At 43.8% G+C, this 24,062-nt stretch overlaps 1 protein-coding gene across 1 annotated transcript in view; it reads right to left on the bottom strand.

Moving 5' to 3' along the window:
- LOC147432357 (choline/ethanolaminephosphotransferase 1-like) overlaps window positions 1-18,308 on the bottom strand; it is a 70,440-nt gene extending 52,132 nt beyond the window's left edge. The window contains exon 1 of the mRNA XM_086492335.1: window positions 18,055-18,308. The gene's annotated coding sequence lies outside the window, so the exon portion shown is untranslated. The remainder of the gene's footprint in view (window positions 1-18,054) is intronic.
- Window positions 18,309-24,062: the final 5,754 nt, after the last annotated feature.

The raw sequence follows: 24,062 nt of genomic DNA, 5'->3' as shown, positions 1-24,062 counted from the left end.
AAGTGCTGCGAAGGTTCCATCCTTCCTGAGCACGAAAGATAGATATTTGAAGCGGATGAATATTCGCGAGATTTGGATACAGCTTTTGCCAAGGTTCGCGAGACTTTGCAAGAGTCTCAAGAACGACAGAAAAAGGCAGCGGATCGCCATCGTCGCGACTTGAAACTGAAGGAGGATGATTGGGTGCTCTTACTTTTGAGAAGGCACACCTAAGAAAGAAAAAGGGAAAGGAGAGGCTTTTTTCCAAAGCTTAGTATGTGATACTACGGACCTTTCCAGATTACTGAAAAGATAAATGATGTCTCCTTCCGATTGAAACTGCCAGATACTTGGAGGATTCACAATGCATTGCATGTGAGTCTCTTGAACCCTGTTAAGGGTGATGTGCCTGATGATGGGGAGCCTGATGAGCAACCCGCAGTGGAAGAAAACGAGGAGATCCTTGTTCCTGAACAGATTTTGGCACATAATGACACGAAGAAAGGTAAAGTCTGAAGGCGGTTCTTGGTTTAGTTCAAGAACTTTCCTGCATTTGATGCGAAGTGGATGGAGGAGGAGGACCTAGCAGATACTCCTCGGATTGTGAAACTTTACCTCGATGCTTTGGTTTAGCATAGTCTACTCCAAACGGAACCCAGAATTCAGCTTGGCCGGAGATCTGGTGCAGTGGGATGCACAAGAGGGGAGTTACTCCGCTCCTTTGTCAACAGATGCCTCGATTTTGATACTAAAGTCACTGATGTCTCTTTGAGCTTCAGGGATACTGAGAGCTGACAGTATTCTGCTAGATGACTTTATGAAATGGAATTCCTGATTATGATACTGATTTGTTCTTGACTTCTTGTGAGTGCAGGAACTGATAGCCGAAATGACTGTAGCATTTTGGTCTGATTGATCTCGAATAGACATGGTTGCAATAGGGGTTAGTCAATCGGACATCATTGAGGTCCCGATTGGACCTAGATGTGATTGCTAGCTACATTGCCGATAAATCATGGTCTAAGATCCGAATGAATGTTGAATGTGATGTCTGGTGATGTCCTGTGATATCGTGTGATGTGACTGTTGATTTCGTACATGTGCTAGATGTGTGTTCCTAGTACGTAGGTACTAACAATCAATGTCTACTAAGACGGTTTATGGCTTTTGTCGGTTTTGCAGGCGTAATCGCGGTCGATTACAATGCTTTCAAGAGGGGGGTATGTCACAAAGTGAAGACATGGCGGACAGTAGAAACCCTAATTTCTGCCAAAAACCCTAAAATTCTTGCAAACCCTAATTTCTGCCAGAAACCCTAATTTCCGAAAATCGCGGAGGCTGAAATTTTTATTTTTATTTTTATTTTGGAAAATGATGAGCGACGCAAATTTCGCTTTTTCTCTACTTAAATGAGAAAGAGAGAGAGAATGCTTTTGCTTTCATGTTTTGACTCTCTGTGAGAGAGAGAGAGCAATTGCTTTTGATTTGAAGCTTTCGGGGCTCTGCTTTTGGGCATCCCTTATAACCTTTAAATTAGTGGTGAGGGCCTCACTTCCCAGGGCATTTGGACGCAGAGTCTGAGAGTGAAACCCTAACCGCTCTTTTGTACTTTGATGATTGATTAATATAAAAAGAAATACCGAAAGGGACGCGAGTCTTTGGGGCCAATATCTCTAGGCACGGAACTCCGCCGGGCCAGTGCAAATCTATTGTGATCTGTGAATTGTTTTGAAGTGGTTATTTGGTGTTGTCGCGGTTGATTCTTGACTTGGAGTGTCCAAGTCTGTTACATTCCTTCTTTCTCTCTTTTATGCTTTTAATAAAATAAAGCAAAAGAGTTCTCAATCTCTCTCTTTCTATTTGCATAGAATAAAGCATCACCCAAAAGCTGCCAAAAATCTGTCGTACAGTGCTGCCACGTCAGTAGTACAGAAATCCGCAATCTGCGCCGTATTTTGCGCAAGCGTTCGTACAACCTGCCACGTGTCACCTGCTCTGCACTTTCCGGGACTGCTGTCTCGTGTGTGTATGTGAGTACCAGGCAACCACGTCACCCCTTTGTCTACGGGCAGTGTAGGTGTGTTCCGAGTAGCCATGTCACAGATTTGTGACATTTTGTGTTGGAAGTGGTTTCAAGAATTTTTCTCCTCGGAGATTCTTGAAGAAGGTAGATCCACGACTATAGCCGAAGTTGGAGCTTTGACGCAGCCACAGATGAGTTTGTGTCGCTTTCGGCGCGGCCCATAGAAGCAAGAGTTGCAGACCTTTATGAAGTTCAAGCATCGCATGACCACACATGAGATTGGGCCAGCGAATAGTCCTTCCTAGGATTCTAGACACTGTTGGCGATCTCCATCGACGCCATACAGTTCGATACAAGTACCTCACTTTAAGGAGGAGGGGATGTCACGTGCACATCTAACCCTATGTGTACGTGGACAAGCTACTTCATGACAAGGGTTGGGTTCAGTTCAGTTCAGTTCAGTTAGCTTAGGAAGTGTTCTGGCACTTTTGTGAGTCTGTTCGCAGATCGTGCATGACCAGACACTTAGAGTAGATGCATATCCTATGGTTGCACACAGCATGATCATCAGCAATACCATCAAATTCCATCAAGAGCATTTTACAGTGTTGAAAACCTATTTTCCCTATTGTAGCCATTTTTCACTTATTATTAATAAGTGACTTTGTTGGGAAACTGGGTAGGGCAATTTGACCAAGCATGTATATAAGAAAACCTAGTGCTAGCATTTTATGGCAGAAGAGGCACGAGACCACAGTTGAAGTGCACCTTCTCAGCAAGACCCACAAGAAGACATAGCGTTTTCAGCCACCAAAGACAGCTAGGGTTTTTCATCAAGTGCAGATCAGCCCCAGCGTTTTGCCACTTGCAGATCAGCCTAGTGACAACAGATCCCCTAGCGTTTTTGCGGCAGCACTTCACATCAGCCCTAGAGATTTTGCAGCAGGACATCATATCTGCCGTAGCGTTTTTGGACAGCAATTCAGCCTCAACGTTTTGCAGTTCCTCGGTGACAAGTACCATAATTGCATCAACATTTTGCATTTTCAGCGTATAGACTCCGCATTGCAACCCTCGAACCTTGCAGGTCCTTCGCTTTATTTTGATGCGTAGGAGTCCCTTTGTCACGCGCACATCTAACCCTGTGTGTACGTGGACAAGCTACTTCATGACAAGGGTTCGGTTCAGTTCAATTATCTCAGGAAGTGTTCTGGCACTTTTGTGAGTCTGTTCGCAGACCGTGCATGACCAAACACTTAGAGTAGATGCATACCTCTGGTTGCACACAGCATGATCATCAGCCGTCAGCTCATAGTATCCCTGAAACTCAAAGAGACATTAGTGACTTCAGTATCAAAAATCGAGGCAATCTGTTGACAAAGGAGTGGAGCGACTCCCCTCTTGTGCATACCATCAGATTCCATCAGGAGCATTTTACAGTGCTGAAAACCTATTTTCCCTATTTTAGCCATTTTTCACTTATTATTAATAAGTGACTTTGTTGGGAAACTGGGTAGGGCAATTTGACCAAGCATGTATATAAGAAAACCTAGCGCTAGCACTTTCTGGTAGAAGAGGCATGAGAACGCACTTGAAGTGCACCTTCTCAGCAAGACCAGCAAGAAGACAGCGTTTTCAGCCACCAAAGACAACCAGGGTTTTTCATCAAGTGCAGATCAGCCCCAGCGTTTTGCCACTTGCAGATCAGCCTGGTGACAACAAATCCCCTAGCGTTTTTGCAGCAGGACATCATATCAGCCCTAGCGTTTTTGTAGCAAGACATCATATCAGCCCTAGCGTTTTTGGACAGCAATTCAACCTCAACGTTTTGCAGTTCCTCGGCGATAAGTACCATAATTGCATCGCGTTTTGCATTTTCAGCGTATAGACTCCGCACCACAGCCCCCGAACCTTGCAGATCTCACCTTCCCGCAACAGATCCTAGCCGCACGGTCAGATCAGCCAGCGTTTGCATATTCAGGGCATCGTCGTCGCATCGTCGTCATCGCCATCGTCACCGACATAGAGTCAGAATTCAGCAGATACAAGATTTGCAAATTTCAGCCATTAGCGTTTTCAGATTTTAGCCCGTCTCATCACCATCCTCATCGTCGTCGACATCGTCGGCAAGCCCATTGCATTGTAGAGATTTGTGCAATCAATAGTAGACCGCTCTCGCCATAGAGAGTGGGGAATTTGGAGGAGGGTTTGACAACATTCTGGTGTCGTATCCTTCTCTCTCTATCTCTTAGTCTCAGCACCTTCATTCACAGTGTTTTCCACTTTGTTTGTAATCATTTGCACTCTCTCACTAAAGGAACGGAAGGCTCTCCCTTCTGTAAATAAAAGGAACCCTTGAGCACAGTTCAGAGCACTCATCTTGAGCAAAACAACATTCACATCCGCTGCACCTTACACCCTTTGGCCCCTTAGCAATTGTCCATAAGTTGGAAGCAACTTATTAAGTGGTCATGCCACGTCATCAGGTTGTGACACCTCTAGTCTCTATGATCTCTCGGCTGAGTCGGACTAAGGCCTCAGTGCCACATGAGATTATTCGAGCTGAGCTAGCTGCCCCCCCCCCCCCCCCCCCCCCCCCCCCACATCATAGTTGAGCCCTTACTAGATCAGTTTCCTTCATGCATAATTTATGGGACCTCCCTAGAGATAGATATGCTCGGCTAGCCCTTGAGTCATCCTGACAACTAGCGCGACAGGGAGACACAGCATGCCGGTATGGACAGATGACATCATGGTTTCAGTCACATGGTTTCTGTTACCATATACATGTGGTAGTGATGTGTGTGAACACACTAGGACCGCCGGGGCATTTTTTCCCTCTTTAGGAGGTTTTTTCCCCCGTGCATTGTATATACGCCCATCACTCTAGGGCTATCTATCTTTCCATTGCACACTAAGTAACACACTCTCTATTGTGTGCCTTGAGCTTCCTTCGTCTTCTCCAAGCTGTGTGTTTCTCTGCAACCCTAATTCCAACAATTGGTATCAGAGCAGGTCACGTCCTCCCGGGCTTAGTCGCCAGCTGCTCCAGCACACGCCTGCTCACTTTCTCCGATTTCAGTGAGCTTTGGCGAGCGTTCGCAGGTCGACAAATATTTTGGGAAAGCTTGAAGAGCTAGGTCTGCTCAGAATTTTGATTTGGGCTCATTTCGGCCTCCGTTTCCACTACGGGCAGTACTGCACAGGCTATTTCGTCATTTTGTGCAGATTTTCTGTCAGTGCCGTTTTCTGCATAACAGGTGCCTTATAGTCTTCTACGGTTTGTGCTATATAGCACAAGTTGTTCCCGCTCCATTTCTCCTATTTTCGGGCAGTTTTCACATCAGGTGCAGCATTTACCATGGCTGACAACAACAACACAGATGTGTTCAAGATGTTTGCTGCTGAGGACAGGTTGGATGGGGACAACTACCCTATGTGGGCTTATATGATGCAACATGTTCTTGTGTCAAAAGGTGTCTGGAACATTGTGCAGGGCATTGATGTACGTCCTGGTTCTGAAGATGTAGGCGATGTTGAGGATGTTGCAGGTCTTGCTACAAGGATTGCAGCTGTTAGAGTTGTTTTGCCTACGGCAGAACAAGCTCGTTGGGATGTTAAGGATGCATAGGCTCATGCATTGATTGCGTTGTCTGTGAAGCGCACCATTATTCCTCACATCCGTTCACCAAAATCTGCAAAACAGGCTTGGGATATTCTAGCAGGTCTTTATGCAAGCCGCAATGAGGCTAAAATTGCTTTGCTGCGTAAAGAGCTAGAGTCGAAGATTATGCATGAGGAAGATGATATGGACACTTTCCTTGCTAGTGTCAAGGATATCAATGAGCAACTCATTTCTGCAGGTGAAGTCATTTCGGACAGTTCCCTTCTGCAGACTGTTCTTGATGCCTTACCAGATTCCTACCAGACTTTTGCTAGTACTTGGAGACTCATGACCCAAGGAAATCCTGAAGTTGTCAAGTTTGATGCATTATGCACATTGTTGTTGCAAGAGTCACTTTCTAGAAAAAACAGGACTAGGCAGCGTGCAGTTGAACAGGCTTTTATTGCTTCTCAAAGAAAGGGTGGTAACAGTAATGCAGCCACTTCTTATGGTTCTGCTGCGAGTGGCAAAAATTCTGTTCCTAATGCTTCTGCTGGCAGCACTTCGTCTGGCAATTCTGGTGATAAGGGCAAAAAGAAGATGCGTTGCCATTATTGTAAAGCCAATGATCACTTGATCAAGTCGTGTCCTAAGTTGAAGGCCAAAGAGGCTAAGAAGAAAGAGGGTGGTTCCACTGCAAATGCTGGTTCCACTACAAATGCAGCCATTGTTGAGTCTTCTGTGAAAGGAGATTGTGATGCTGATGTTGATGCAGAATGGGCTTTTAGCGCAGAGTGCACTTACAATCCTGCTGTCCATGATGCATGCTTGTCAGTTGCTGCAGATTCACATGTGTGGTATTTCGACAGTGGTGCTACAAAGCACATTACCTCACATCGTGAATTTTTTACCTCTCTCGAGTCTGTCCCTCATGGGAATTCAGTCACTTGTGCCAACAACGCCTCTTATCCAGTTCAGGGAGTTGGAAAGATTGTGCTCACTGCTGCTAATGGCAGTTCCTTCACACTTGTTGATGCACTTTATGTACCTGGGATCAAGAAGAATCTCTTGTCTGTATCCGCACTTGCTAGACTTGGACTTGTAGTCAAATTTGTGGATGACAGATGTACAGTTCATGATCTCAGTTTTGGTGATGAAATTGTTGCATCTGGGCTTTTGTGCCGTGGGCTGTATAAGCTCACTTTGTATGACAAGTGTGGACAAAATTTTGCAAATGCTGTTGCAGATTCAAGGGCTATTTCAGATGCAAAACTTTGGCATGCACGTTTTGGTCATCTGAATTTTGCCAGTTTGCTGCGTTTGCAGAAATCTGATATGGTTGCTTCTTTGCCGCCTCTTGAAGCACCTGTCAAACATGTTTGTGAAGGCTGTATTCTGGGTAAAATGCAGCGTTCTAAGTTTCCAAAGGATGGTTCAGTTAGGGCCACATGCAGGTTGCAGCTTGTGCATAGTGATGTTTGTGGGCCCATGCAAACTCCGTCCTTGGGCAATTACCTGTACTTCGTGACTTTCATTGATGATTACTCCAGGCATGCATGGGTATTTCCGCTTAAAGCGAAGTCCGAAGTTTTTATGTGCTTCAAACAATTTTTGGCTATGGCTGAAAATGTCTCAAAATGTACTATGGGCACCCTCCGTTCCGATCGAGGGGGGGAGTATATGTCTCATGAATTTAATGCATTTCTGGCTAGTCGTGGGATAAAACACCAATGTACAGTGCCTTATACACCTCAGCAAAATGGTGTTGCTGAGAGGAAAAACAGGTCACTAACGGAAATGGCACGATGTATGGTCAAAAGTCAAGCTTTGCCGCATTCTTTTTGGCTTGAGGCCATCATGTGTGCCATTTATGTACTTAACAGGTGTCCTACGAAAGCTTTGCAGTCTATTACTCCATATGAAGCATGGCATGATAGAAAACCTTCTATTGAGCACATGCGTGTTTTTGGCTGTTTGGCATATGCTTTGGTGCCACAAGTGCAGCGCAGAAAATTGGATGATAAGGCTGTCAAATGTATTTTTGTTGGTTACAGTGCTGAAAGCAAAGGTTACAGGTTGTATCATCCGCAAACAAAACGTATTCTGGTTTCACGGGATGTAGTGTTTGTGGAAGATTCTGTTCAGCCCTTGCTGTCATGTACTAGAGACAGTAATGTAAGCTCACAGGACATTTATGACACTTTGTTGCCTCTTTTCAGTGGTGGAAATACGAATGTAAGTTCCAATGAGGCAAATGTACAGCCTATGGGGGTTTCTGAAAATGTTTTAGAACAGCCTATTACTGATGCAGATGTACATGATGTACTTGATGAGGAAAGGGCTGAAAATGAGCAGGCTAGAGGTATGCCAAAATGGCTGGTGCACACTTTGCGTGACAGTAAATTGGACGCACCTTTATCTAGTCGTACTCGTTCAAGCTATCGCCATGCATCTTATGCATCAGATTGTTATGCTTTGGCTGTGTCTAGTTTACATGATGTTGAGGAGCCTCTGTCTTTTGATGAAGCACAGAATTCAGAAAATTGGATTGCTGCCATGAAATCAGAATATGATGCACTTATAGAGAATGACACATGGACTTTATGTGATTTGCCTCCTGGCAAAAAGGCCATTGGTACGAAGTGGGTTTACAAGTTGAAACGCAAGCCGGATAGTGAGATCGATCGCCATAAGGCTCGACTTGTTGCAAAGGGTTATGCACAACAAAAAGGCATAGATTATGAAGAGACTTTTGCTCCCACTTGTCGTATGACTACTGTGCGTTTTCTATGTGCATTGGCAGCTCATTTTGGTTGGGATGTACATCAATCAGACATTGTTACTGCTTTCTTGAATGGTGACATATTTGAGGAAGTTTATGTAACGCAGCCTCGCGGTTTTGTCATAAAAGGACAAGAGGACAAAGTGTGCAAATGTAAGAAGGCTTTGTATGGGTTGAAGCAATCTCCTTGTGCTTGGTATGAGAAAGCTGACACTCATTTGGTTAAACGAGGCTTTCGTAACAGTCCAACAGAAACCACATTGTATGTAAAGCGTGAGGATGATGTATTTCTCATTGTGGTTCTTTATGTTGATGATTTGCTGATCACTGGACCAAATGAGAGACATATTGCTGAATTTAAGGCTGATTTGAATGCTACTTTCAAGATGAAAGATTTGGGGCTGTTGCATCATTACTTGGATATACAGTTTAAGCAGTGTGATGGTGGTATTGCCTTGTGTCAGAAAAGTTACATAGAGACATTGCTATGTAAGTTTGGACTTGAGGATTGCAAACCTATTGCCACTCCCATGGAAACAGGTTTGAAGTTGAGTCTACATGATGCTGGCGATCCTGCTGATGTCACTCTTTACCAAACTGCTGTTGGCTGCCTCATTTATGTATGCAACACGAGGCCAGATATTCAGTTTGCAGTCTCGCAGGTCAGCAGATTTATGCATAGCCCAGGGTGTAAGCATTGGCAGGCTGTCAAGAGGATTTTCCGCTACCTTAGTGGCACTTTACATCTTGGCTTGTTTTATCCCAAGGGGGGATCATTGCCGCCAGACTTACATGCTTTTTCGGACTCAGATTGGGCTGGTTGTTTTGACACGCGAATGTCCACAAGTGGTTTTTGTTTCATGCTTGGCAGTTCATGTATATCATGGTTGAGCAAGAAGCAACCTACTGTGGCCACTTCGAGTTGTGAGGCTGAGTACAGGGCAGTCTTCACAGCTACGGTTGAGTGTGTATGGCTCAAACGCCTTATGGCTGACTTGGGTGTTGGACAGGACACTGCCAACACTATCTACACTGACAGTCAGAGCACATTGGCAGTTGCGAGGAACCCAGTTTTTCATGCTCGCACAAAGCACATTGAGGTGCATTACCACTATGTCAGGGAGAGGCTCTCAGCAGGAGAGATCAGCTTGGCTTATGTGCCAACACAGGACAACCTTGCAGATCTTTTCACAAAGGCATTGTCTCGTGAAAAGCTTGAAGCTTTCCGCAAAGCTTTGGGCTTACTCCCCTTTGTGGACTGATCCTGTCCTCAGGGCATGGCACTTCCCTTTACTCATGTGCCAGCTCTCGTTCACCGCATCACTCCAGGGGGGATTTGTTACCATATACATGTGGTAGTGATGTGTGTGAACACACTAGGACCGCCGGGGCATTTTTTCCCTCTTTAGGAGGTTTTTTCCCCCGTGCATTGTATATACGCCCATCACTCTAGGGCTATCTATCTTTCCATTGCACACTAAGTAACACACTCTCTATTGTGTGCCTTGAGCTTCCTTCGTCTTCTCCAAGCTCTGTGTGTTTCTCTGCAACCCTAATTCCAACAGTTTCAACATGGATAGACTGTCTCCATTCCAGTACTCCTTGGATGCACCCTCCCTTTCTCTCATGCGAACAAAGGTCACTAGACTTATATGTCAGGATTTGATTCAACTAGATACCAAAAGTACATGGATACAGCCGAAACAAGCGTTGGACACGACGACGGCTTTCTTTAGAGAGCATCTTCTCCAACTAACAGAGGATGGATATGTGATCAGACCGGCCTATACCGACCTATATGATTACTCGTTTATCCAATGGGATACGATATGCTATTGGTCAGATGCACACATCATTGCGTCGGCTAGAGATTGAGACTGGCAGATTTAGGAGAGTATCAATAGAGGGCACGATATGCCTGTTGCGTCATATAGAGCCAGAGACACAGTTACATCGCATTTTTCCGGTATACTATGGATATGAGGCCGCTTTCACTGTCTATTCAAAGAAGGCTTTGGACCATTGGCTAGAGTCGTGAGATATCAAGATCATAGATACCTCAAATTGTTTTTGCTAGAGCTGCGCAGACACAGGGAGAGTCTCTTGAGGAGACTAGGCAGTGGGAGACATTCATAGAGGGAGATCACTGACTTCTTTAGAGCAGGGACTCAGCAACCGTACGAGCATGCCTCACAACAGACTTCAGAGCCCACTTATACCAGAGATATATTAGTCGACAAAGCCACTGAGCTCGGGAGAGCTAGATGCCCACGTCTACGGAGCAGAAGCGGACATTGACGAAGCTCTTTAGCGACGGATGCAATACTTTCTCGGACAACGACACATGCCAAGCATCCTCCATTGATGATGATGATTATGATTTTAGTCTAACGATTTTAGTGTTTTAGTTTCAGTCCTTTTTAGTCTTTCACTTTACTTCATTACAGTTATGTACCTAAACATTGGATTGATCCACAAGGATTGTATCAGTTTTGATCTTATAGTTCACTTTGGCCTTTTGAAGACGTTTAATATAACATTTCATTTCATCATCTCTCTCTCTCTCTCTCTCTCTCTCTCTCTCTCTCTCTCTCTCTCTCTCTCTCTCTCTCTCTCTCTCTCTCTCACACACACACACACACACACACACAGTGTCACTCGCTTTTCTCTCTAATCTATTGCACAACTCTCATAAAAAGAACTTTGAGTACTCACTGAGCACTCATCTTAAACACACACCATCAATCACTTCTGTTGCACATAACATGGAGTACTGAAGAATTGTAGTTTGATAATGTATGAACCTCAAAACAACGCAGACCGCGTGTTTGAGGAGCGTTTCATTGTATGTTGGAAAACCTCTAAACAACGTAGACCGTGTGTTTGAGGAGCGTTTAGTTATGTGCTTGAAACCTCCAAGCGATACAGGCTGCATCCTAGGGAGCATTTGGTTGTATCAGTCCTCTGAGCTCATGGTCCGAACCTTTTTAGGTTATTTGCCAGGGGAGTGGGGAGTGGGGAGTAGTCGTTGAGTAGCTTCATGCCACCAATCGTCTATCTCGGAGGAGTGCTTAGCGGCATTGTTAGTTGTGTCTTGTAACATGCATATGTGAGCATTTGTGTTGCATTGTGATGTGCCAACCACTAAATATTTCTATTTGAGTCAGATTGCCTAGGTACATAATTTTAGTGCATCAAGACACCTGTTACTAGATCAACGTTGCTTGGGTGTGATGGCTAATTTTGCTACCCGGAATATCAAGAGCTCGGATATGGAATGAGAAAAACTGAATGTCACTCGGAATGTGGAATGAGAAAAACTGAATGTCACTCGGAATGTGGAATGACCCGAGCTAACTTGAGTTGTTTTGCAAATACACTATAACCGTGGACAATTACTCTCTTCTTTCAAGAATAGAGAATGTCGCAAACTACTAACGTGTCAAACCACTGAAGACCAGAGCCAACCTTCAGGTCTCGGCCGAGGGGCCTAATCCCTAGAAGCAGTAGCAGAAGTAGAAGTTACTAAGTTGAAGCAATATAAAGAAATACCGAAAGGGATGCCAAAGTTTGGGGCCATTGCTCTCTCGAGGTGGAACTCCGCCACTCCGCATCTCGTGTGTCGTGCATCCTTTCTGTTCAGTGAAACCGGCCTGTACTTTCAAAAAGGGCGGTAGACCTTAGACTTAAACCTTATTTGCTTTCACCCATTTAATTTGTCGCCCACTTTACCTGTACTTTCAAGACACAACAAAAGGGGAAAGGGATACAGGTTGCTAGACTGCACCTGTATGAGAAGACCGACACCAGATTGGCCTTTAAACAGGCGTCCCTTTCGGTATTTCTTTATTCTTTAAAAGAGGGAATAAAAGCTGTGGTTCCCTACAAGCTGTCCCGCACAATCTTGGCTGAATTTCAACTGTTTTGGCCTGATTTCGGGAGCATAACTGTACTAGGACCCTTCAAAATCAGTATCCCCACGCATTGGATGACTTTCCCGACGCATACGGACACTTTGCAAAACCTGGCGAGAATCTGCAGCACGCTGAATTCTCTGTTTTCTGCCCCGAAAATGCGTCAGATCACCTGTACAGCGGTCCCCTCGCATCCCCAAACCTCCTGGGGGTGTTAGGGTTCGTTTAGGGCCAAAACCCTAAACCTGCAAAAATACACAGCAGGCTGTAATTCACTGTTTCGGGCTCCGTTTTGCGTGCCGGTCGCATCCGTAGCAAGTCCTCGAGCTCCCGCACCTGTAGGGCTACTTGCCCTTTAAATCGGACGAGATTTCGCACATGAAACCTCTCCGAATCACCTGTACCTGCGGGGGATTAGCCGCTAGCTAATCCAGTACCTGTGCAAGAGGCTCTTGCTTCGGCAATCGCGCATGAACCCACACAACTATACATTGGTCAATTGAAAAGCCCACTAGAGGGGCATAACATACTACCATAGGGGAGAGAGAGAGCAGTGCGTAGCGTGCTAGGCATCACTCCTGGCACCGGGCTATACATAAGAGGGAAAGGAAGCACTCCATAGCTCTCAACCTGTGACAGAAACTGAAAATGAGCCCTCTCTTCTCTAAAATCAGCTCCACTTCTTCATGCATGAGGAAAGTGCACAGAAATGTGCCACTTGGCACATTTACAGGCCATTTCCCGTTTCAGGGTTGCCGCCTAAAAATCTCCCGACCGGTTGCCCAGTTGACTTCACGACAGAGTAATAAAATGTTCCCCTTGCCATTCCGGAGGTAATGACGAGGTAATGACGCGAACACATTTTCAAGTCCAAAATAGCAGTTCCCTAAATTTTAGGAGATGCTACCGTTGTATCTTTCTAGGTCATCTGACCCTCTTTGTACACTGCAGCCACACCAAGAACTGTAATGTAGCCTCTGTAGCAAAGGATTCTACTTTGGCTAGTCAATGACCCCACTTTGGCTAACCATAGTCCTTGTCCAACCTTAGTGCTCTCTTGGCCTCAGGGCTGGACTCCCTCTGAACAGTTTCACTCTAGCTATCCACTGCAGGGCAGTTAGATTTCCAGAGGGGTGTTTTCAAAAAGTGAAAATAAATAAATAATAAGAAAGAAATCAACAAAAAGGATAGCTAGTAGTCACATGTTGGTGACATACCCCCCTCTTGAAATCTCAAACGTCCTCGTTTGCATCTATGTCGTACATGCTCACAGTCAACACTAGGGTGTGCGCACACCTGTCGACATATGTACGATACATACATGCTCATTGTCAACCCTAGTGTATTCAACACCTCCTTGACACATGTATTGCCTGCGTGTGAACCCTGTCCCAATGACATAGTGGTAGCTTCGCACTCTGCCATTGCTTTGAGTCAAACTTTCCAATGACAAAATGGTAGCTTCGCATTTTGCCACTGCCTTTTAGTACACGTTGGATCCGGTAACACTTTCGAGCATATCCAAACCGACAGTTTAAGAATGCAGTTACACATGTACTCTTTAATAGAAGCAATTACTGTATCCTTGACAAACTGACAAGAAATACTCACTTCTATAGCACTAACCAAGCTTTTGGACATTTCATAAGAGCAATTGCCAAACAGACAATTTGTACAGCTCTAATATTCATGTAACATGTACTTCATTTGAGCTCACTTTAATTACCATGTACATCATTTCTTTCAGAAGCCATTGTCACACTGACAATCCATGTAGCTTTGAAACTCAAGGGGTCAAGGTAGGTTGCAAATCGAAGGCTTCAAGGTAAAGTGATAACACAGTTGGTGACTCTGCAAGTCCACCTTCTTCCATCCACTTAGCATCCATTGGTGGATAGTTTCTGAACTTCACCAAGTAACGCCTAGCAACCTTGCCTTTCACTTTTCTTTCTATATGTGCCAAAATCTGTTCCGGGACCAAGATCTCGTCAAGTTCCTCAACTTCGGGCTGATCTTCAACTGGCACATCACCCACATAGGGTCTGAGAAGACTCACATGAAACGCATTGTGAATCTTCCAACTCTCGGGCAATTTCAGCCTATATGCAACATCATTGATTATGTCGCATACTTGAAAAGGCCCATAGTAACGCATGTTGAGCTTTGGAAACAGTCTTTCCTTGCCCTTCATCTTCTTTAACCTTGCCTTTTCAAAGCGTAGAAGCACCCAATCACCAAGTGAAAATACCACTTCACGACGGTGACAATCGGCTGCTTTCTTTTGCTTTGCCTGAGTCTTTTCTAAGGCCACTTTGACCTTCTTGTACATTTCATCGATGTCCTGAACATACTTATCTGCTTCAAATATCTTGTCCTTTGTATGCAGTATGGGAGGAACTTTCTTGCCACCTTCAACCATCTCAAAAGGTGCCTTGCCAGTTGATGAATGCACTGTATTATTGTATGCATACTCCACCAATGGCAAATACTGCTCCCACTTTCCTTTATGCTCTGACACATAGCACTTCAGTAGATCTAGGACAGTAGAATTTGCCTCTTCTGGCTGCCCATCTATTTGAGGATGAAATGACGAAGAGAATTTGAGCGTGGTGTCCATATTCTCAAACAATCCTCTCCAGAACAAACTTGTCATGCGTGGATCACGATCGCTAACAATCGACTGTGGCATGCCATGATACTTGAAAATATTGCTCATAAACAAGCGTGCCATCTGATCTTGCTTTATCTTCTTCCTGACAGGAATAAAATGAGCCTGCTTGTTGAATCTGCATATGATGGTCCAAATACCATCATTTCCTGTCTGCGTTCTCGGAAGATCAAAGATAAAATCCATAGCAATACTTTCCCATGGTATATCTGGAATAGGCAGTGGTTGCAATAACCCTGGTGCCTTTTGCCTGCCAAACTTGACCTTCTGGCATATTAGGCATTCTCGCACAAAGGCATCCACATCTCTTTTCAGTGTAGGCCAGTAGAAGAATGTCTCAACCGCTTTAACTGTAGCATCGATACCACGATGCCCTGCATACGGTGGACTCTCTTCCGTAACTTTGCGTCGCAATGGCTTTGTGACACACAATCTGCTATGCATCATCATGAAGCCATCTTTGAGAAGATAGTGTTCATGACGTTGTCCATCCATTAGCTGCTCAAAGACCCTTGCAAAGTCTTCATCATTTGCATATTGTTCCCTCATATCATCAAGCTCGTGATGATAAGGAATTGACACAGCTGAAATTTGTGGCTTCCTTGACATCTCGTCCGATTCAAAGGGCAAGTAGCCCTACAGGTGCGGGAGCTCGAGGACTTGCTACGGATGCGACCGGCACGCAAAACAGAGCCCGAAACAGTGAATTACAACCTGCTGTGTATTTTTGCAGGTTTAGGGTTTTGGCCCTAAACGGACCCTAACACCCCCAAGAGGTTCGAGGAAGCGAGGGGACCGCTGTACAGGTGATCTGGCGCATTTTCGGGGCAAAAAACAGAGAATTCAACATGCTGCAGATTCTCCCCACGTTTTGCAAAGTGTCCATATGCGTCGGGAAAGTCATCCAATGCGTGGGGATATTGACTGTGAAGGGTCCTAGTACAGTTATGCTGCCGGAATCGGGCCATAATAGTTGAAATTCAGCCAAGATTGTGCGGGACAGCTTGTAGGGAACCACAGCTTTTATTCCCTCTTTTAAAGAATAAAGAAATATCGAAAGGAGCGCCTGTTTAGGGGCCAATCTGATGTCGGTCTTCTCATACAGGTGCAGTCTAGCAACCTGTATCCCTTTCCCCTTTTGTTGTGTCTTGAAAGTACAGGTAAAGTGGGCGACAAATTAAATGGGTGAAAGCAAATAAGGTTTAAGTCTAAGGTCTACCGCCCTTTTTGAAAGTACAGGCCGGTTTCATTCAGTTGTTATTGAAGTGCTAAAAGTTTGTCTCGTCTATTCTTTTTTGTTAGCACGTGGTGCCCTTCCGTTACAGGAGGCATTCATGCAGCTTTAAAAGTTCAAAGACAACCTTGTTGCTAGTCACATACTGGAGACGTCATCATCTTTGGATATGCCGAAACATCCTCCAAGTTCAGCACATCATCGTCGCCGAGGAAATTGCACTCTGCATCTAGAAATTCATTTGTACCCTCCTCGGCCTCTACCTGCCGCCTATCAACACGACTTTAGGAATATTGAGTCTACGAGAAGAGTTATTTTTGTACGCCGTTTGGGACATCTTTCTTTGGAGCAATTCACACACTTAGCAACAATCAAGAACGGCAATTTCTTATAGTGCTCGTAGCAACATCTACTTGAAATTTCTTGGCAGCTAAAGTTCCCAAGATTGCTACTATGCTCATCGAGTAATGTCCTTTTGCAGAAATTGCAGCAAACATCTTCAATGTTGGCCAAGCATCTTCAGCTTCTATCGATTTGTTTAGCATGAGGTGTTGAGAGTGAGTGTTAAAATGTACACCACTCTGCTGCTGCGTCTAGTGCATGCATTTTCAAATATAGTCTCTCCCAAGCTGGCCACGCCCACTTATTCCATTTCTATAGGTTTTCTGTATTTATGGTAGCTGGGCGTATTGCTAAGCATTGCCTAACCCAACCCTCATCTGCTATATAGGCAAGGGCTAGGGTCACTTGTCCCATACGTGTTGTATTTGTTGAGCACCCCATTATAGGGAATTGTCTTTGGTCAAGGTGATGGGTTGAGGCCCTTCCCTTCACACACCTCTCTCTCTCTCTCTCTCTCTCTCTCTCTCTCTCTCTCTCTCTCTCTCCAACGCAATATTTTCACAACTAACACCTCTGTCGCTCCCCAAGGACTCTGCTTATGCTCAACCACAACAGCATAAAACTTGGCCAAATGGGTGGTCTATCATCATTGTAGAACAGTTACTAGGGAGCATAGGAGCCCAACATTCAATACTGGCACAATAGTGTCTATGCTCTAACCTCTTAGCAAAACCTTAACATATAGCTATCCAAGAAAGAAGCCAATGTATCTCGGGCATGACATAAACGCTCAAAACTATATATCGTGGTCATGTAATATGCCAAACAAGGGGAAAAGAACCAAAACAACCGGCAAAGAAACAAGCAATCAAGTAGACAAACACTCAGCCACATCACAGCACACACAACCAGGGAAGAGCACACACGACAAGCCAAACACTTCACACAGCATAGGCACAACACACAAACCAAAGGAAAAAATACAAGCATGCAACAGACAAGGACAGCAAATAGAGAACAACAAAAGCAAAACACCTTGTCATGTAGTGTAGCATACATGGCAATGGAAGCTCCTTTCATCTTTCCTTATGATGCTCACCATTTCAAACTTCTAGTGTTGCCACAACCATGGGGCCTCTCACGTGCCCAAACAGACATATGACTCGTGCTTGGTTTAGGGAAATTCAAACACTCATGAACAAAATGGCACACTTATTGAGATGGTCGATCCAGCGTTTACCAGCTGAGCTAAATCACATTGACACTAGGCACCGGCAGAGAAAGGGGAGTGAACTCGCTGCTAACTTGAATGTAGGTTTTTCTATGTTGCTACCCACTTCCTTTGTAGATGGATGATGGAGCTTAATAGAATTCGAGAACAACTAGCTTGAGGGTGGACAACTTAAAACCTCAGTGAGTGCTCCCACTCCACGAAGATGGGAGGCTGCGTGCATGCAGCCTGTTGTTAGATAAGTTATGGAGAGAAGGAAGTGTTTTTGAACGCTTACCTGGTGAATAAGTTTGCTGTTCTGCAAAGAAAATAGCAGCACGTAGAGAGCAAATCCTGCAAGTCCCAAGGGCCCCAAAAACCTTAGGTCATATTAAATCTGGTAGAATCGTTTATTGGTCTATTAATATACCCTCGTGGGCCCCCACTTATGGGTTTGGCCTATTTTGGCCTGCATTAAAGGATAGGATGTGTTGACTTGAAACTCTCAACTCTACCAGAATCAACAGAGTTGGCAAAGGCAACCTAGTCCTCTTCCCGCCCCCCCCCCCCCCCCCCCCCCCCCCCCCAACCCCCACGCAACAAACCCCAAAAATCCCTCTCGCCCATCTGATTGATGTTGTATATCCAATTTCCTCCTCCATTACCTACAACCCCAACTTTCAAAAAATTAGCAATTCCAACACTCTAATTTACCCAACATTTACATGTATATATAAAAACCTCTTTGGCCTCTTGATGCATGGGCATGGGGTGTGCTCCTTATATCATCAATTTGATTGATATTGAGGGTGAGGAGAAAAATCCAAGGAGTTGCATTTTCCAAGATGCTGAAGGAGATGGACTATTGGAGAAGGGAGAAGGAAGCATGGGCGGAAACCGAGGCATGGAAGGAGGAGAAGGTGTCATGGAGGGACAAGAAAGACGATCTAAACATGTATTATTAATTTTGTATAAAATTTGAATAAATTAATTATTCTTATTTCTATCGAACAATATCTTTATTCGATCAAAAGCCCTCTTGATTGATAAATATATCATTCGATACGTTATATCTATATAAGCGATTCGACACGCGATGTGCATGATATCCCAACACACACACACACACACACCCTATGGCGAAACAATCACACCCTCTACCTACATACTCTCTCTCTCTCTCTCTCTCTCTCTCTCTCTATATATATATATATATATATATATATATATATATATATATATATATAAAGTGATTCGCTAAATTGCAAACTCTAAAGTAATTTAAAAATTTTACATGTTTTCAAGTTTGCAAAGAAAATAGTGGCACGTAGAGAGCGAAGCCTATAAACGGGCACCTTAGGTCATATTAAATCTGATAAAATCGTTCATGGGTCTATTAATATACCCTCATGGGCCCCCACTTCCAAATGGGTTTGGCCTACATTAAAGGATAGGGTGTGTTGACTTGAAACTTGAAGGGTAGGTGCATTTTTTGGCCTTTCCCCACAGGCAGGCTAGAACCCCTGCTCCCTATCGCCTAAAAACTATGCCAATGAGTCTCAACTCTATCAAAGTCGACAGGGTTGGCAAAGGTGACCTAGTTTTCTTCCACACACACACCCCCCCCCCCCCCCCCCCCCAAAAAAACAAACCCCAAAAATCCCTCTCGCCCATCTCGTTGTTGTTGTATTTCCAATTTCCTCCTACATTACCTACAACCCCAACTTTCAAAAAATCAACACTCTAATTTCTCCGACATTTACATGTATATGTAAACACCTCTTTGGCCTCTTGATGCACTTTGTGCATGGCCATGGGGTGTGCTCCTTATTTCATCAATTTGATTGATATTGAGGGTGAGGAGAAAAATCCAAGGAGGTCCATTTTCCAAGATGGAGAAGGAGATGGATTTTTGGATAAGGGAGAAGGAAACATGGGCAAAACCAAGGAGGCATGGAGGAAGGAGAAGGTGGCATGGAGGGACAAGAAACACAAGCTTAAGAAGGAGATAGATATGATGAGAGAGGAGGAGGTAAAGATAGCCTCTCTTTGAGATCATCTATAACGCTAAGAGGAAGAGATTATGGATGTAGACAAGGAGGAAATAAAGGTGGAGCTAACCATAGCCATAGCCATAGCCAAAATCATCAAGGGGACAATAGAAGTAACAAGAGAGGACTCGTGGAAGTGGTGAAGTGGAATATCAAGAAGGAGACAAAATGACGCTAGGTAACTAAGTTGAATTTATTCATTCAAATAATGATGTTAAAAATTCTAAACATGTATTATTAATTTTACATAATAATCGAATAAATAAATTATCTCTATCGATCAATATCTTTATTGGATCAAAATCCCTATTGATTGATAAAGATATCACTCGATATGTTATATCTATATAAGCGATATCTTTATCAATCAATAGGGATTTTGATCCAATAAAGATATCGATAAATATCTTTATTGAATAAAAATCCCTAGTGATTGATAAAGATATCACTCGATATATTATATCTATATAAGCGCATAAAAGGCCATTTGACATGCGTTGTGCATGATATCTTAACAGGCACGCACCCTCTACCTACATACTCTCTCGTGATCAACTAAATTGCAAATTCTAAACTTATCTAAAAAAATTACATGTTTTCAAGTTCTTTTATACTCAAGTACGAGTAACTAGCTTTTACATTCCTCAATGGTTAACTCACTTTCCACCTAAATACACTAAAGCCATAAAAACGTACTCACTATCCTAGTCCCTACCTCTTAATCTATACGATCTACTACCATCTCACACCAATGCATGAGCTAAACACAAGAGTTGATGCTTTAATGAGTTTCAAGTTCGTATATACCCATGTGTGTAACTCACTTTAACATTCCTAAGGACTTTCTACTTAAATGCACCAAAGTTTTAAAAACATACTTGTTATCGTAGTCCTTATGAGTATATGAGGTACTAACATCTAACACTAACAAGATGAGCTAAAACACAAGAGTTGAACATACTTTAATCAATTTCAAACACACATAACATTATTTAGAACAACAAGAGTCATGGGATTGTACATGCCTCTCATTCTATTTCTATTGGTCACACTATTAAAGGCCTAACAATTTGTGTACCAACACACGATTACAAAAAATATATTATAGCTATTAGTTCACCGATGGCTATGTTTTTATTTTAAAAAGAGAAATAGATAGAGAATAGACTATAGCTCTCACTATTCAATACAATCTAAGTAAAAATGCCAAAAATAAAGTTCTTTATATTTTAGCTACGTTTAAATAGCCAAAAAAATAGTTTTTCTTTCAATAATGATTTCAAGACTACATTAGGCCTTAGTAAAGGGTTGCATTTTGGGTGCAACTGTGGACCATTGGATAAAGCGTGTTGATTAGTGCATACCATAACAAACTTTCTTCTTGTAGTCTTTTTTTTTCCAGCAAAGCAGTGAAGCTTGTATTAACAAGAGAAAGGAGACTTGGTTACATCAAACACATTATGCACCTCCAAAAGATGATGACCAAAACAGATACCTACTAGTCCATACCCTCAAGAAACCCCAGTTCATCTGGGTTCACTTATACAAAGGACCCAATAAATGAGCTTCCTATGACACTCCAAAAGCATGTAGTAAATTTATCATATCCTGCAGATTTTCCATAAAATCTTCAACTTTGGACACAGCATCATAGGCTTCTTGAATAGCTTCCTTGTTGACGGCCAACATATTGTTTATTCCCTTCAGCTTTCTCTTGTTAATCGACAGCTCCTTTTCATCATCACGCAAGGATAGGTGGACGTTTTCAGCATCCTGTGCAATCCGGTTCGGCAGATAATAGATATTGATCTCATTGATCTTCAACTTGTATACCTGCAGATTAAAGTCAACAAAAAGAGAGTTCAGGCGGGGTGCCTAGTAAGCCTCATCAAACACATAACCGTTTCTCAGCTTCCAAATTATCGACAATAATTCAACTCTCGTACGCTTCCAGTAAGAGGAGAGGATTCCTACAGAGTCACCTAACAACAATTGTCTCCATGAGATAGGGGTCTTAAGAACTGTCTTTAGAGGAGAGAGGATATAGACTGGCTGGGGGCAACACAGAAACAGATGGCATATAGATTCTACTTCTCTTTTGCATCTGGGACAGATCCCCAATGATAATAGCTTCTCTCACCATTCCAAATGGATTTATGGAGGGTGAGCCACATCAGAACTGGTTTCTTAGGCTGGATATCTTTGCCCCAAATCTTCCTAAATTTAAACATCCATTGTCTTCTATCCAGACTCACATTCCATCCTTTGTTTAGAGTGATGTGTAACACAAGAGTGACATCCCTTATCAGAATCTGAGGATGGTGGAGCTTGTACTCCCCTTTCCATCCGAAAGCATTAAGCTACACAGTGTCCATGTGGGAAAGTTTCCACGGGTCATCTTTAGGAAACATTTCCATTCTTGCTAATATGAGAGTTAGTTCCCACGGCTAGAGAGAGAACTGGAGTAGTTGTTCATCAACCGATTTCCAATTGTGTTGGTGAGTAGACCATAGATACCCCCAAGCGGACACACCCTTCTTGTGACATCAGAGAGTTGAAGGATGTTGTCGATCAGTAGTAGGGTTTATGGGAGCCAAAGGCCACCATACGGAGTCAAACTGTCGGACATGTATAAATGAAATGTTATATTAACGTCTTCAAAGGCCAAAGTGACCTATGAGACTAGAAAGTTACAACGTGGTGGATCTGATACAAAGTCTGAGTAAAAAAATAAAAACTATAGAATCTTAAGCTACTAGATGTAGAAAGAGCTAGATCGAAAGAGATCCAGCATCGATCTGGCGGATCTCATCAATCTCCTCCATGGTTAGTAGGCTGACAAGGCGTCATGCGTGTTTTATCTCAACCTACTGGATTTGGGCCAAAATGACCCAAATCCTTTGGTGTAGCCTCCGTCGGTGATGTGTAGTCCTCTGCAGTCGTGGGCGTCTAAACCTCCCTAACTCGATCGCTCGTTCGATCAGCGTGCCTCTGGTGCAAGTAGAATGTGGACTCATCTATGGTAGTAGCTCCTCCGGATGCCCAATGTCTACTCTAAAGAAGTATGTGATCCGTCTCTGAGATTGGTTAGCCTTCACCTCCTAATCCACTGTGGGGTGGTATTAAACACCATAACCTTCGTTTTACCAAGGTTGACAGACAAACCACTTTCATGGGCAAACCTATGCAAAGCATCCAAGTGACGTTGCATCCCCTTCAGAGAGTCAGAGATCAACACAATATCATCAACATATAACAATAGTGGAATTCATGTCCCTACCAGCTATGCACCTCTATCACCATCTCTCTCATATATAGTCATAAACCTCATCCACATACCTACGAAATAGAGTAGGAGAGAGCAGGCAGCCTTGCTTCACTCCGATAGTGGAGTGAACTAATGTAGATAGCCACTCTGAAGTGCGCACATGCCCCACTTATAACCTGTATAATGCCATGATCCCCCAAATGAGCTCTATGAGTACTCCCATCTCCTATAGTTTGCACATCAATCTAGCTTTGGGTATTGTGTCAAAAGCTTTGCGGAAGTCCACAAAACTACAATAGATCCATCTCCCATGTGATTTTCCCTCCTCAATAATGGCTCTGAGTGTTAGGATCTGGTCAAGAGTAGAAAAACCTCTTCTGAAACCTGGCTGGCTGGCTGGCTGGCTGCGTGTATGCCCTCCCTCTTTGTCCATCTACTTAGTTGCTGCTCAAGAACGGATGCGTACAATCGTGCCAATGTGTGTCCAATCATGATGGTGTGATAATTCCCAAGCTCCATATGGTCTCCTGATTTGAAGATAGGTACAATAGTAGATAAGCTCCAAGTATAAGGCAAGCCCTCACACATGGCACGATTGAACATAACCACTAGAAGCTCTACGAGCAGATCCCTTGCATGTATAAAATGCTTAGCCAATAAGTCATCATGATCATATGCTCTCCTATTCCTCATCCTATCGATGGCCTTCTTCACCATCTCAGCAGTGAAAAAGCACGTGTGTGGGCATGGATCAAGGGGCGGCTGTATAGGAACTATGTACAAAGATGATGTGTACTGGCCCCAGGCCTCTATAGAGGTAATGACAAGGGGGGGGGGGGGGGGGGGGGGGGGGGGGGGGGGGGGGAGTGCTCATGAAAGAGTCTTCATGCCTCACGTGAGTCCTGATTCAAGAGTAGTTGGTATAGATCTTGCTCTAGTCGAGCCAAAAATGCCCTCCTCTTCCACCGCACTAGGCGTCGAAAGTCA

This window comes from Adiantum capillus-veneris, chromosome 20 (assembly GCF_014529385.1).
Source record: "Adiantum capillus-veneris isolate H3 chromosome 20, ASM1452938v2, whole genome shotgun sequence".
NCBI classification, from domain to species: Eukaryota; Viridiplantae; Streptophyta; class Polypodiopsida; order Polypodiales; family Pteridaceae; genus Adiantum; species Adiantum capillus-veneris.
This window is presented reverse-complemented; position numbering and strand designations above follow the sequence as displayed.